This window comes from Schistocerca cancellata, chromosome 5 (genome assembly GCF_023864275.1).
Source record: "Schistocerca cancellata isolate TAMUIC-IGC-003103 chromosome 5, iqSchCanc2.1, whole genome shotgun sequence".
NCBI classification, from domain to species: domain Eukaryota; kingdom Metazoa; phylum Arthropoda; class Insecta; order Orthoptera; family Acrididae; genus Schistocerca; species Schistocerca cancellata.
The window spans coordinates 781,421,435-781,434,467 of NC_064630.1; positions in this window are offsets into that span (position 1 = coordinate 781,421,435).

Here is a 13,033-nt window from a genome sequence, read left to right on the forward strand (position 1 = left end):
TATCCGGTTATCCTTACGGCCCTACTACAATAGCGGCCGATAGCGGCCGGCCGCCCGTGTATTGTGTCTTCGCGCTCAGGTGTCCAGATTGTCCGTCTTGGCACTTCCTCTGGTGTCACCGCCAGACACCACACTTGCTAGGTGGTAGCTTTTAAATCGGCCGCGTTCCGCTAGTATACGACGGACCCGCGTGTCGCCACTGTCAGTAATTGCAGACCGAGCGCCACCACACGGCAGGTCTAGAGAGACGTATTAGCACTCGCCCCAGTTGTACAGCCGACGTTGCTAGCCATGGTTCACTGAGAATTACGCTCTCATTTGCCGAGATGATAGTTAGCATAGCCTTCAGCTACATTTGCTACGTCCTAGCAAGGCGCCGTATTCCATTGATATTGAGATTGTATTAATGTATCATCAAGAGCGATGTTCTACAAATGTGGATTAAAGTTAAGTATTCCAGAAGCTACGTACTTTTCTTTATAGCATTCATTACGTATCCTGTTTCAGACCTCACGCCAGCCTGCGTGAGATTAAGCGCGTGCCTTTCGGCTTCCTCTCATTGTGTCTAGGCTGTCTTGTCTAGACACAACACTTCCTATGTGGAACTGAAGCACCACACCTGTGTGGGCTACCCAGGGCTTGAGTTCCGCCTGCCATTTCATTTCCACTGTCGTTCCAACCTCTACTAGTTTAGGCAATCATTCATTACGCCGTTCTGATAATAAAGAAAAAAAAAATGGTTCAAATGGCTCTGAGCACTATGGGACTCAACTTCTCAGGTCATTAGTCCCCTAGAACTTAGAACTAGTTAAACCTAACTAACCTAAGGACATCACACACATCCATGCCCGAGGCAGGATTCGAAACTGCGACCGTAGCGGTCTCGCGGTTCCAGACTGCAGCGCCTAGAACCGCACAGCCGCTTCGGCCGGCCTAATAAAGACACTCCGTCACCTTTCGTGCAATAGGCGTTAACAATTATTTACAAGGCGTACTTTACAATTTCTGTCTCCTTTATACGGGGTGTCCGAAAAGTCTTTCCCTGATTACATAAATTAATAATTCAGACTAGAAGTAAGATACAAGTACGAAACTGAATTGTCTACAAACTATCAAAGTTTTTTTCACTCATCAGTAAACTTCCACATAAGCACCCTTGGGAGCACGTAGCACATCTAGGCGATATTCAATTTCCGTCCACACATTATCCAACATCACTGGAGGGATCGATTCAACGACTGCGGTTATCCATTGCCGCAGGGTTTCAAGATGTGGTACACGTGTTCGGTAGACCTCGTCCTTGACATAACCCCATAAAAAGAAATCTAATGTCAGGAGAGCGTGGAGGCCAAATCGTTGGCCCATCACGACCAGTCCATCGCCCAGAAAAGGTCATATCGAGATAGGCACGGACGTCCAAACCCCAATGAGGCGGTGCACCGTCTTGTTGAAACAAGACATCGGGGTGATACTGAAGCAGCTGAGGAACAGCATACAGTTGCAACATGTCCAGATGTGATGGTAGCCTAGAGAAGAAGAATGGCCCGATAATTCTATCGTGCAATAGCGCGCACCAAACTTTCACCTTTGGACTGCCTCTGGTGCACTCCGTGACCTCGCCAGGCGGTTGTGAATCCCAAATGCGCACATTATGGTGATTCACTACTCTACTGACAAAAACGTCGCTTCGTCAGAAAAGGCAATTCGTCTAAGATAACCACCATCGTCCTCAATACGAGATAGCATTTCGACCGCAAAGTCATATCGACGTGTACTGTCATTGAGCAACAAGGCCTGAACGATTTGCACTTTGTATGCACGGGCCATTCTTCTTCGCTGAGGCTACCATCACATCTGGACATGTTGCAACTGTATGCTGTTCCTCAGTTGCTTCAGTATCACCCGATGTCTTGTTTCAACAAGACGGTGCACCGCCTCATTGGGGTTTGGACATCCGTGCCTATCTCGATATGACCTTTCCTGGGCGATGGATTCGTCGTGATGGGCCAACGGTTTGGTGTGTAGAATATATGAGTCTGGCGATATACCATCTGACTTTCGGAAAAGCATCATCCACACAATTCCGAAGACGGCAAGAGCTGACAAATTCGAGAATTATCGCACAATCAGCTTAACAGCTCATGCATCGAAGCTGCTTACAAGAATAATATACAGAAGAATGGAAAAGAAAATTGAGAATGCGCTAGGTGACGATCAGTTTGGCTTTAGGAAAAGTAAAGGGACGAGAGAGGCAATTCTGACGTTACGGCTGAAACGTCCCGTTTGAACAATTATACAAGACTGTGCTTAAACTGCCACACAATATTTTTAGTGCAACGCAATCTGATTATCAAAGATCCCTGCAAAAGAATGGCCCTGAGTAACATTAAACTATACCTTTCAGAAATAACTTACCTCACAAAAATCTTCATTACTCGAACTACTGCAATACAGCGAGCGCCATTACTGCCAGCTTAATAGTCATAATACACTCCTGGAAATTGAAATAAGAACACCGTGAATTCATTGTCCCAGGAAGGGGAAACTTTATTGACACATTCCTGGGGTCAGATACATCACATGATCACACACATAGACACATAGACACAGGCAACAGAGCATGCACAATGTCGGCACTAGTACAGTGTATATCCACCTTTCGCAGCAATGCAGGCTGCTATTCTCCCATGGAGACGATCGTAGAGATGCTGGATGTAGTCCTGTGGAACGGCTTGCCATGCCATTTCCACCTGGCGCCTCAGTTCGACCAGCGTTCGTGCTGGACGTGCAGACCGCGTGAGACGACGCTTCATCCAGTCCCAAACATGCTCAATGGGGGACAGATCCGGAGATCTTGCTGGCCAGGGTAGTTGACTTACACCTTCTAGAGCACGTTGGGTGGCACGGGATACATGCGGACGTGCATTGTCCTGTTGGAACAGCAAGTTCCCTTGCCGGTCTAGGAATGGTAGAACGATGGGTCCGATGACGGTTTGGATGTACCGTGCACTATTCAGTGTCCCCTCGACGATCACCAGTGGTGTACGGCCAGTGTAGGAGATCGCTCCCCACACCATGATGCCGGGTGTTGGCCCTGTGTGCCTCGGTCGTATGCAGTCCTGATTGTGGCGCTCACCTGCACGGCGCCAAACACGCATACGACCATCATTGGCACCAAGGCAGAAGCGACTCTCATCGCTGAAGACGACAGGTCTCCATTCGTCCCTCCATTCACGCCTGTCGCGACACCACTGGAGGCGGGCTGCACGATGTTGGGGCGTGAGCGGAAGACGGCCTCACGGTGTGCGGGACCGTAGCCCAGCTTCATGGAGACGGTTGCGAATGGTCCTCGCCGATACCCCAGGAGCAACAGTGTTCCTAATTTGCTGGGAAGTGGCGGTGCGGTCCCCTACGGCACTGCGTAGGATCCTACGGTCTTGGCGTGCATCCGTGCGTCGCTGCGGTCCGGTCCCAGGTCGACGGGCACGTGCACCTTCCGCCGACCACTGGCGACGACATCGATGTACTGTGGAGACCTCACGCCCCACGTGTTGAGCAATTCGGCGGTACGTCCACCCGGCCTCCCGCATGCCCACTATACGCCCTCGCTCAAAGTCCGTCAACTGCACATACGGTTCACGTCCACACTGTCGCTGCATGCTACCAGTGTTAAAGACTGCGATGGAGCTCTGTATGCCACGGCAAACTGGGTGACACTGACGGCGGCGGTGCACAAATGCTGCGCAGCTAGCGCCATTCGACGGCCAACACCGCGGTTCCTGGTGTGTCCGCTGTGCCGTGCGTGTGATCATTGCTTGTACAGCCCTCTCGCAGTGTCCGGAGCAAGTATGGTGGGTCTGACACACCGGTGTCAATGTGTTCTTTTTTCCATTTCCAGGAGTATATATATAGCAGTTCATGACAAATTACAAAACCCCGCCATCTCACTCCCCACATCCACCACTGCTGGCGGCTCACCTCCAACTGCGCAACACTATGCGCTGTTCACATCCAGCTGCCGCTGCCCAACACTACAATGGCAGACAACAATGCAAACTAGCCACAGACAGCACACAGCACAGCCAGTGATTTTCGTACAGAGCGCTACGTAACGTTGCCAATAACAAAACATAAACAGCCTACTGACATAGCCCCCATGCTCCCCACAAAAAATTTTACAAATTGTTTTGGGCAGTGGCCAATAATGATTTGATAAAATTTTTCATATTGGCAATAACAAAGAAATCAAATGTACACACTTACTAATACAATGTTCGTCCAAAGCTAAAATTTTCTTACAGTCCATAAAGACAGTTCTGACCTTACATCATAATAGTAATTACAGTTTTTTTTTCATAACGTCTCATTAGTAAAAGAAATTGCACACAGAGGTAGTGGATTTCCATGCAGTCTTGAAGAAGTAGTGTTGTCCTTCCAACGGAAAGACAGTGCTGACTCTTGACATGCAGACAGGTAATGGGCCACAACAGACCAAACCCACAGCAGAGTCATTCGACGTTTTGAAGAATATTGGTAGGTAGGTCATCACAGAGCAGACCGACTGTAGTCCTGGTAGAGAATATGGTATTGGTGGGCCTCCAGAGGCGCAGACTCACTGCAGTCCTTGTAGAAATAATGGTATTGGTGGGTCATCAAAGATGCAGACCCACTGTAGTCCTTGTAGAGATAATGGTATTGGTTTGCCATCAAAGATGCAGACCCACTGTAGTCCTTGTGGAGATGGCCAGCAGCCATCTGATGTGACTGTGCAGGTGCACAATCACCATTGAAGAGTCTTGCGGAGAATATAGCAAGTCCATAAACCATCACTTGTACACTCACGAAGTTTTTGGAATTGTCCTTAGAACCAGCAATGCTGTTATCCAGTCCCTTGCTGAATTAGTAACACACGTGCAAACACTAACAGTCACAACTTCTCACATTTTGTGCATTACTGTGACCAACAGAAATATGTGCAGTGAAATGAATGCTTACAAGTTACTTAATTTGATTAACTGGTGTCAATTACAATATTATAACATGAGAATACAATTACAAAGGTACAAAATACATCATTAAAAACATAACAATACAGATAACATTTGTAGTAATACAGGCTTTACAGAACAATAGAAATAAACATATACATTTGTGTTACAGGAATTATGACATAAGTACATACATAAAAGATCAGAATAACGTTTGAAACATCAACTTCACACATGAGCATTAAAGTAAAACAGAATAAATAATGTCTAAGCATCTTTACAAAGAAAATAACATATTATCAGAAAAATTCTATAACATAACTCATATCAGTTAAACACATAAAGACAGGAAAAACCCAAATATACAAGAGTACACAAACACATAGCAGAATAACACAAGAGGAAAGGGCAGGGTTTGTTTTCAGTGTAACATTTGGTACTGCAGTCCAACCCAAAACTTCATTCCATAGATCTTTCGTCTTATTTCAACCTTTGTTTCCACCAAAAAAATCCTATCCAAGCATGCTTTCTATATTTTTCTTGTATAACCTCTCAGTGCATTTCTTCAAATTCATCGCAACTCATTCTCTTATAGGCTACCCCCTCTTAAGCTAATTTAAATCTACTGAGCTCAGATGCTAAACTAAGGGACGAGGCAATGCAGCAGCACAAAACAATTAATGCAAAGAGCAATGACAAAAAAATTCAATTTGACAGCAGCAGTAAATCTAAATTAACAGAGAAAATGCAACATTACAACTAATATGAGCCAATGTGCAGCAACATGAAAAATAAATCAGTAGTAAAACTAGCTTAACTGAGTAATACAAAGTGAAATTTAGTAGCACCAAGCCTGGCAAACAGCAGCAGCAACTTATATCTAAACATGACATAGCTCAAGCAAAAAAAACATTACACTAAAGACAATAATGCAGACAAGGGAAATGTATATTCACATCTTAATGTCTATGTAATTAAAGTGGTGCACCACAAGAAGTTATTCTACAAAAAAAAAATTACCAAGTAGTTGAAAAGGAAATTCCGTATGCAATTCCTGTGAAGGGAAATGTGTTTTTGTGCTCCTTCGGTTTTTTTTAAGTACATTATAAAATGGTTATTTACTGGATCTGTAGGCATAAAATATCTATATTAGTACATCTATTAAATTTTATTTTAACCAATGCTGCAGTGCAGCTAGATATCAAATAAAATAAGCAACTATGAAAAGCAAAGCATAAAAATATCATTCAATAGTCATGTGACATTTCATAAGTTAGTAGAAATTCTCTCAACTCTCGTAGAAAGACGCTTGTCATAATCAGGTGTGCAGATGTAAGTATCTTTCCAAATAATGAGCATGTCGTATTTCCGATGCTTTCTCTAAAGGAATGTCAATGGGGAGGATAATGGCAACTTTTTTCCTCCACCTAATGGCTTTCTTTTGTCAGACGACTACCTCTCAGCTGGACGCCCAAAACGCATTACGTGCAGGTGGTCACTTAACTTTCTTACGGAAATATTTATGACAGCAGATTCCGCTACAGTGACAGTCTCATATAAAAATATTTCACAGGTAAAGAAATTGTGTTGCAAATGTGTAGAAACAAAATCTTATGAATATAACAGTGTCCAAAAAATTTTCGCCAGCATTGTGATACATTCACGCATTTACACACATTTCATAACTCTTAAAGTACGATTCTTGGTTTGCAACATCCTTTTTCACAAATCAGAGTGCCTAACCACTACTCCTTATTCCTTACCTTGTTACACATATACATATTCGTCGAGATTCTTCAATATTTCATCATTATAAATATGTAGCATAATCAAATTTCTCATATAGCATCAGGTTATTAATCATAAACATACCGCAACAGCATAATACACATAGTCATCGTAATAATATCATAACACCTCAGTCAAATCTCAAAAACGTCGTAGCTTTCTGCAATAATTTCAAAACCTAAAGAAAATTCTCTGCTCATTTCAGTAGTGTCATCTATCTCAAACATACTTTAAAAATCATGATCTCATACCAAATACATCATTAAAAGCTCTCATAGTATCACAATGGTTCCGAAAAAATATGAACAGTTCACAAAGTACAGACAAAATACAATTTCGTAAGTGTGAAGTTATACAACGGTGTAATTACGTAAACATCTGTCACTGATGTAGTAAAATAAATGTTTGTCTCTCTCAGTTAAATGATCAGATAGCTGTGTAATTTATGTATTAAAGAAATAAGGTACCGATGTATAAAGTTGTGTAAGCAAATACCATATTAGCTAGGGCTCCTTGAGCTTTCCAAACACATGGTACACAAAGTAAGCGTGTACCCCCCCTGACGATTAATGTAATTATACCCTCAGGTGTTACAAATTACTGCAATAGAATGAAATGTGTGACGGAAAACTTTTGTATCATTGTACTTCAAATATCTTTAAAAAATAAATGTTTTAAGTACAAATTAATCACTCAAATACGTGTCCTGTAGCGCTAAATGTGCGTCTTGCTGTAAGATAATCTCTGTGGAAGTGTCATAGTTATTGTCCTCTGAAAGCTAAGTTCTGCAGAAGTCAATGTACTTACCTCATGATAAACAAAAGTGAAATGCTTTGCGTATAGATATCTTAGTTATTACGCTTATTGTTGTGATGAAGAAATTACTGTGCTGTAACGTATTGTTGTGCTACAGAAAAGGCTGTCTCATTGTAGCTATACCACAAAAGTTACTACTAAAACATGTTTTACTTTCCAGAATAATTCAGAAAAACTGTGCAGATATAAAACAGAAACACCGCAAAAGCAACATTGTAAATTGTCACTCATTAGTAGCGTCGTGATAAAATCGTGTAGCTGTTACATAAACTAATCACTGTGTCATCTGGTATCTCACATAAAGTACTTTAAATCCATAATGTATTTTCAAGTAAACCAAAATGTTGCATAAAAATCTCATTAGCAGTACCAGTATATGTTCTAAGCATGTAAGTCTTATAGTCGTTACGTAATCGCGTAACTAACAAGCAAGAATGTACACACACAATAACACTGTGTCGTCTGTTCTTAATAACAATGCATTCGTAATTTCTGTTTAAATAAGTTCTCGTGGTTCTTGACTGGATATTTAACTTCAAACATTGTTGTATGGTAACAGTTTCTAAGTCTGACAAAGCATACTAGTAATGTAAAGTGAAAATTTTTATGGCAAAGACTAAGTTAAAAGGCAGATTATCTTTCAATAAACGGTTTTGCATGTGAAATGTGGTGTAAACCTTTACTCTTCTCAGTACGCAGAGTTTCAACTTGAATGCAGTTATCATGCGGTATTCGTCCGTAAAGAATACTGGAATTTTGCTCAAGGTTAGCGTCTATGTTATTTATCCCTGAGCCAGCAGGCGCAGGTGGCTGCCTGCGGTGCGAGTTATTGTCTGTTTCTTTGTTGGCGTGCATCGTTACTGGGATTAGGAGACCTAGCTTCTACAAATTCACGTTGTCGAAAGTGCCCTGCTCTATTTGAATCCCGCCAGTTCTGAATAAAAATCAGGTCTGTCGTTATGATCACATCGTCTGTCGTCACGTCGGTAGTTCCTGTAGTTTCTTTCTTGTCAGTTAAGTGGTGGAGAATTTCTCCCTGAATCGTAACTGCGCGCTGAACTGTTGCGTCTTAAGTTATTCTGTCTCCTGTAATAATAATTGTTTTGGTTCCCATATTGTCTGTTTCTCTGATTGTCTCTGTGATAGTCATTACCGCGGAGAGGTGATCTTTCCCTGTAATTATTACTACTCTGCCAACAGTTGTCATACGGGTGGTGTCTGTTTTGGTCACGATTTGTGTTGTGAAAATAGCCTTGTCGCGTCCAATTATTATTTCTGTCATCACGGAAATGTGACGGATGTGACCTGTAGTTGTTGTGCTCCTGTTTTCGCGTTCCGCGGTTGTCAGTGTCAATTTCCAGTTCTTGTAAGAGCCCCTGAAAAGCTTCAATGTCGTCTTTGCAACGTCCTGCTAAAATAATGTGCCGTAAATGTTCAGGTAAATTGATTAAGCAAATGCGGATGAGTTCTGAGGGGCTGTATGGGTTTGACAGGTACTGATTCTTGTGCAATATGTCTTCAAAATATTTCACAAGACTGGAAAATTCAGATTGTTCGAAATGGTTCATCATTATGATGCCATGTTTTACTTGGTCTTGTGTGGCTTGAGACCAGTATGCTGAGAGGAAGGCATGGTAAAATTCTCCTTCACTGTGGCAATCGTGAATGACCGATCGCATTCTTACAGCTGGTTCATTCTCTAAGTAGCCACACATAAATTCTAACCTGTGCTCCAATGACCAGTTGGGAGGAAAACAATGAGAGAATTGATGGAGCCACACTTGTGGATGAATGTCGTTGGCAGAATTCTTAAACGTTTTGAATTTACGTGTAGTAATGAACAGCTTATAGTCAAAATCATCGTGTCGGCGAGTAGCATATCGGTCATTGTTACGTTGTGTCGGCGGTTCCATCTCAAAATTCGGTGTACCTTGCCAATTTCTTTCATAATTTCCGAAATGCCCTGTGTTATTATTTTGTGGTTGCTCCATATTTCTATGTCCCTCTTCCCGTATTGGGGCGCGAGTGTCCTCTGAAATACATAATTCTTATATTACCTGTGTCAGCTAATCTTGTACTTCTCGGATTTCTCTTTTGTATTGCGTATTAATTTGATTCTGATTTTGTTTGAATTTCCTAATTTGTTCGCACTCTTCTGTGTCATTAAAGACTACCGGTTTTGTGTCATTCAGATTATCATCTACCTTCGTAGATAAATTATTTAGCTGATCCGAAAGTTCAACTACTTTCTCTGATAATGAACTAATTTCCTCCATGTGTCTTTCTGAACCAATTTTCGGGGTATCTACTGTGTCCTTTAAGTTTTCCTGAGTTTTTGCAAGTTGCGTAACCGAAGCGGTAGATGCAACTGAGTCAATTTTAGCCCACAACGTCTCATGATTTTCATGAACAATAGTTTGCACTTCTTTTATGGCTGCTTCGTGATTCTGTAATGCATTTTCATGACGCGAAAAAATAGGTTGGAAATGCTCACAAATTTGTGTTTTTACGTCATTACAGACCTTTTGACATTTTGATTCGTTGTTATGTAACTCAGTGGTTAAATCTTCACGTGTTTGTTCAAGTGTGGTGTCTAACTTCCGAAGATTTTGTTCCATTGCGTCTAACTTTTGAAGATTTTGCTCCATTGTGTCTAACTTTTGCTGTGTTTGTCTCTGATTTTGTTCCATTGTGTCTAACTTTTGAAGGTTTTCTTCCATTGTGTCTAACTTTTGAAGCTTTTGTCCCATTTGTTGCATTAATTGTAATAACAATGCACTGGTGTCTGAAACATGTTCCTCAGTGCTTTTCGGCAGTGAATTTGCACCGGCAACATTCACATTTTGCCAAGCGGAAAATGTGTCTTGACTCATTTGAGAAAACGATGAGAACCCAAAACCTGAGTCTACAGTATTTGCAATATTGTGTTCTGTCATTCCCGATTCCTGAGGCGAGCTGTTGCCGACCGATCGATGGATAATGCTTCCCTGTTCACTACCTGTTTCACTGTCTACACCATTACTTGACGCCCGCTCCATTTCCATACGCACAGTTACCAAATAACTACTTTGAATATTAGTTAATTCATTACATGGTGGCGCTAACACACTGCTTTCGTCTTCAGTGTCATTTCTCAGTTTAGTTTGGAGCCTAGTATTACGTCTTTCACACGCCATTATTGTCGCAATATTTCACACGACAACAAAAAAAAAAAAAAAAAACACAATTTGAAGAGCAAAATTAAGAGAACACATTAACATAGAACTGAAAATAATATCTAGTTAATTGCAAGCGCAGCTGCGAAATACTTGGTGCAAATCTACATGCATGCCACAACTGTTTTACTGTACAACAATGAAAAACCACTACTACCAAGGAAATTCTCTCTATAATTACGCGCTACCAATAAACAAAAGCTACACTAAATACACAAACTACAAGAAAAAATCAGAAGATTCCATTGAGGTATCCTAGGCTAAGGGTCGACATACGAAACGTCCCCTATGAACAATTATACAAGACTGTGCTTAAACTGCCACACAATATTTTTAGCGCAGCGCAATCTGACTATCAAAGATCCCTGCAAAAGAATGGCTCTGAGTAACATTAAACTATACCTTTCAGAAATCACTTACCTCACAAAAATCTTCATTACTCGAACTACTGCAATACAGCGAGCGCCACTACTGCCAGCTTAAAAGTCATAATATATATAGCAGTTCATGACAAATTACAAAACTCCGCCATCTCACTCACCACATCCACCACTGCTGGCGGTTCACCTCCAACTGCGCAACGCTACGCGCTGTTCACATCCAGCTGCCGCTGCCCAACACTACAATGGCAGACAACAATGCAAACTAGCCACAGACTGCACACAGTACAGCCAGTGATTTTCGTACAGAGCGCTACGTAACGTTGCCAATAAGAAAACATAAACAGCTTACTTACACGCCTAATGGAAGCAAGGCTAAAGAAAAATCAAGACACTTTCATAGGATTTGTCGACCTGGAAAAAGCGGTCGACAATATAAAATGGTGCAAGCTGTTCGAGATTCTGAAAAAAGTAGGGGTAAGCTATAGGGAGAGACGGGTCATATACAATATGTACAACAACCAAGAGGGAATAATAAGAGTGGACGATCAAGAACGAAGTGCTCGTATTAAGAAGGGTGTAAGACAAGGCTGTAGCCTTTCGCCCCTACTCTTCAATCTGTACATCGAGGAAGCAATGATGGAAATGAAAGAAAGGTTCAGGTGTGGAATTAAAATACAAGGTGAAAGGATATCAATGATACGATTCGCTGATGACATTGCTATCCTGAGTGAAAGTGAAGAAGAATTAAATGAACTGCTGAACGGAATGAACAGTCTAATGAGTACACAGTATGGTTTGAGAGTAAATCGGAGAAACACGAAGGTAATGAGAAGTAGTAGAAATGAGAACAGCGAGAAACTTAACATCAGGATTGATGGTCACGAAGTCAATGAAGTTAAGGAATTCTGCTACCTAGGCAGTAAAATAACCAATGACGGACGGAGCAAGGAGGACATCAAAAGCAGACTCGCTATGGCAAAGAAAGCATTTCTGGCCAAGAGAAGTCTACTAATATCAAATACCGGCCTTAATTTGAGGAAGAAATTTCTGAGGATGTACGTCTCGAGTACAGCATTGTATGGTAGTGAAACATGGACTGTGGGAAAACCGGAACAGAAGAGAATCGAAGCATTTGAAATGTGGTGCTACAGAAGAATGTTGAAAATTAGGTGGACTGATAAGGAAAGGAATGAGGAGGTTCTACGCAGAATCGGAGAGGAAAGGAATATGTGGAAAACACTGATAAGGAGAAGGGGTAGGATGATAGGACATCTGCTAAGACATGAGGGAATGACTCCCATGGTACTAGAGGGAGCTGTAGAGGGCAAAAACTGTAGAGGAAGACAGAGATTGGAATACGTGAAGCAAATAATTGAGGTCGTAGGTTGCAAGTGCTACTCTGAGATGAAGAGGTTAGCACAGGAAAGGAATTCGTGGCGGGCCGTATCAAACCAGTCAATAGACTGATGACAAAAAAAAAAAATGCACCAGACCTCGGAAGGTCAGCAACCGATCCTGTGTTCTTGAACTTTTCATACCAAGCTTTATTGCTCTTGACATCAGGTGGATTCCTTCCAAATGTTGTCTGGAAGTGTATCTGCTCTGTGGTTGGTGAACGTGTCTCATGGAACCACAGGACACACTGTGCCTTCTCCTGATTGGTTAACATGGCTTCTTGGGCACTACACCTCATCCACTACTTACGTACTGCGAACCTAAAACAGAAAAAAACCTTTGATAGTTGTAAACATTTAGACACAAGTTTCATATTTGTATTTTACTTCTAGCCTGAGTTATCAATTTATGTAATCAGGTTCAAAAAACATGGTTCAAATGGTTCTGA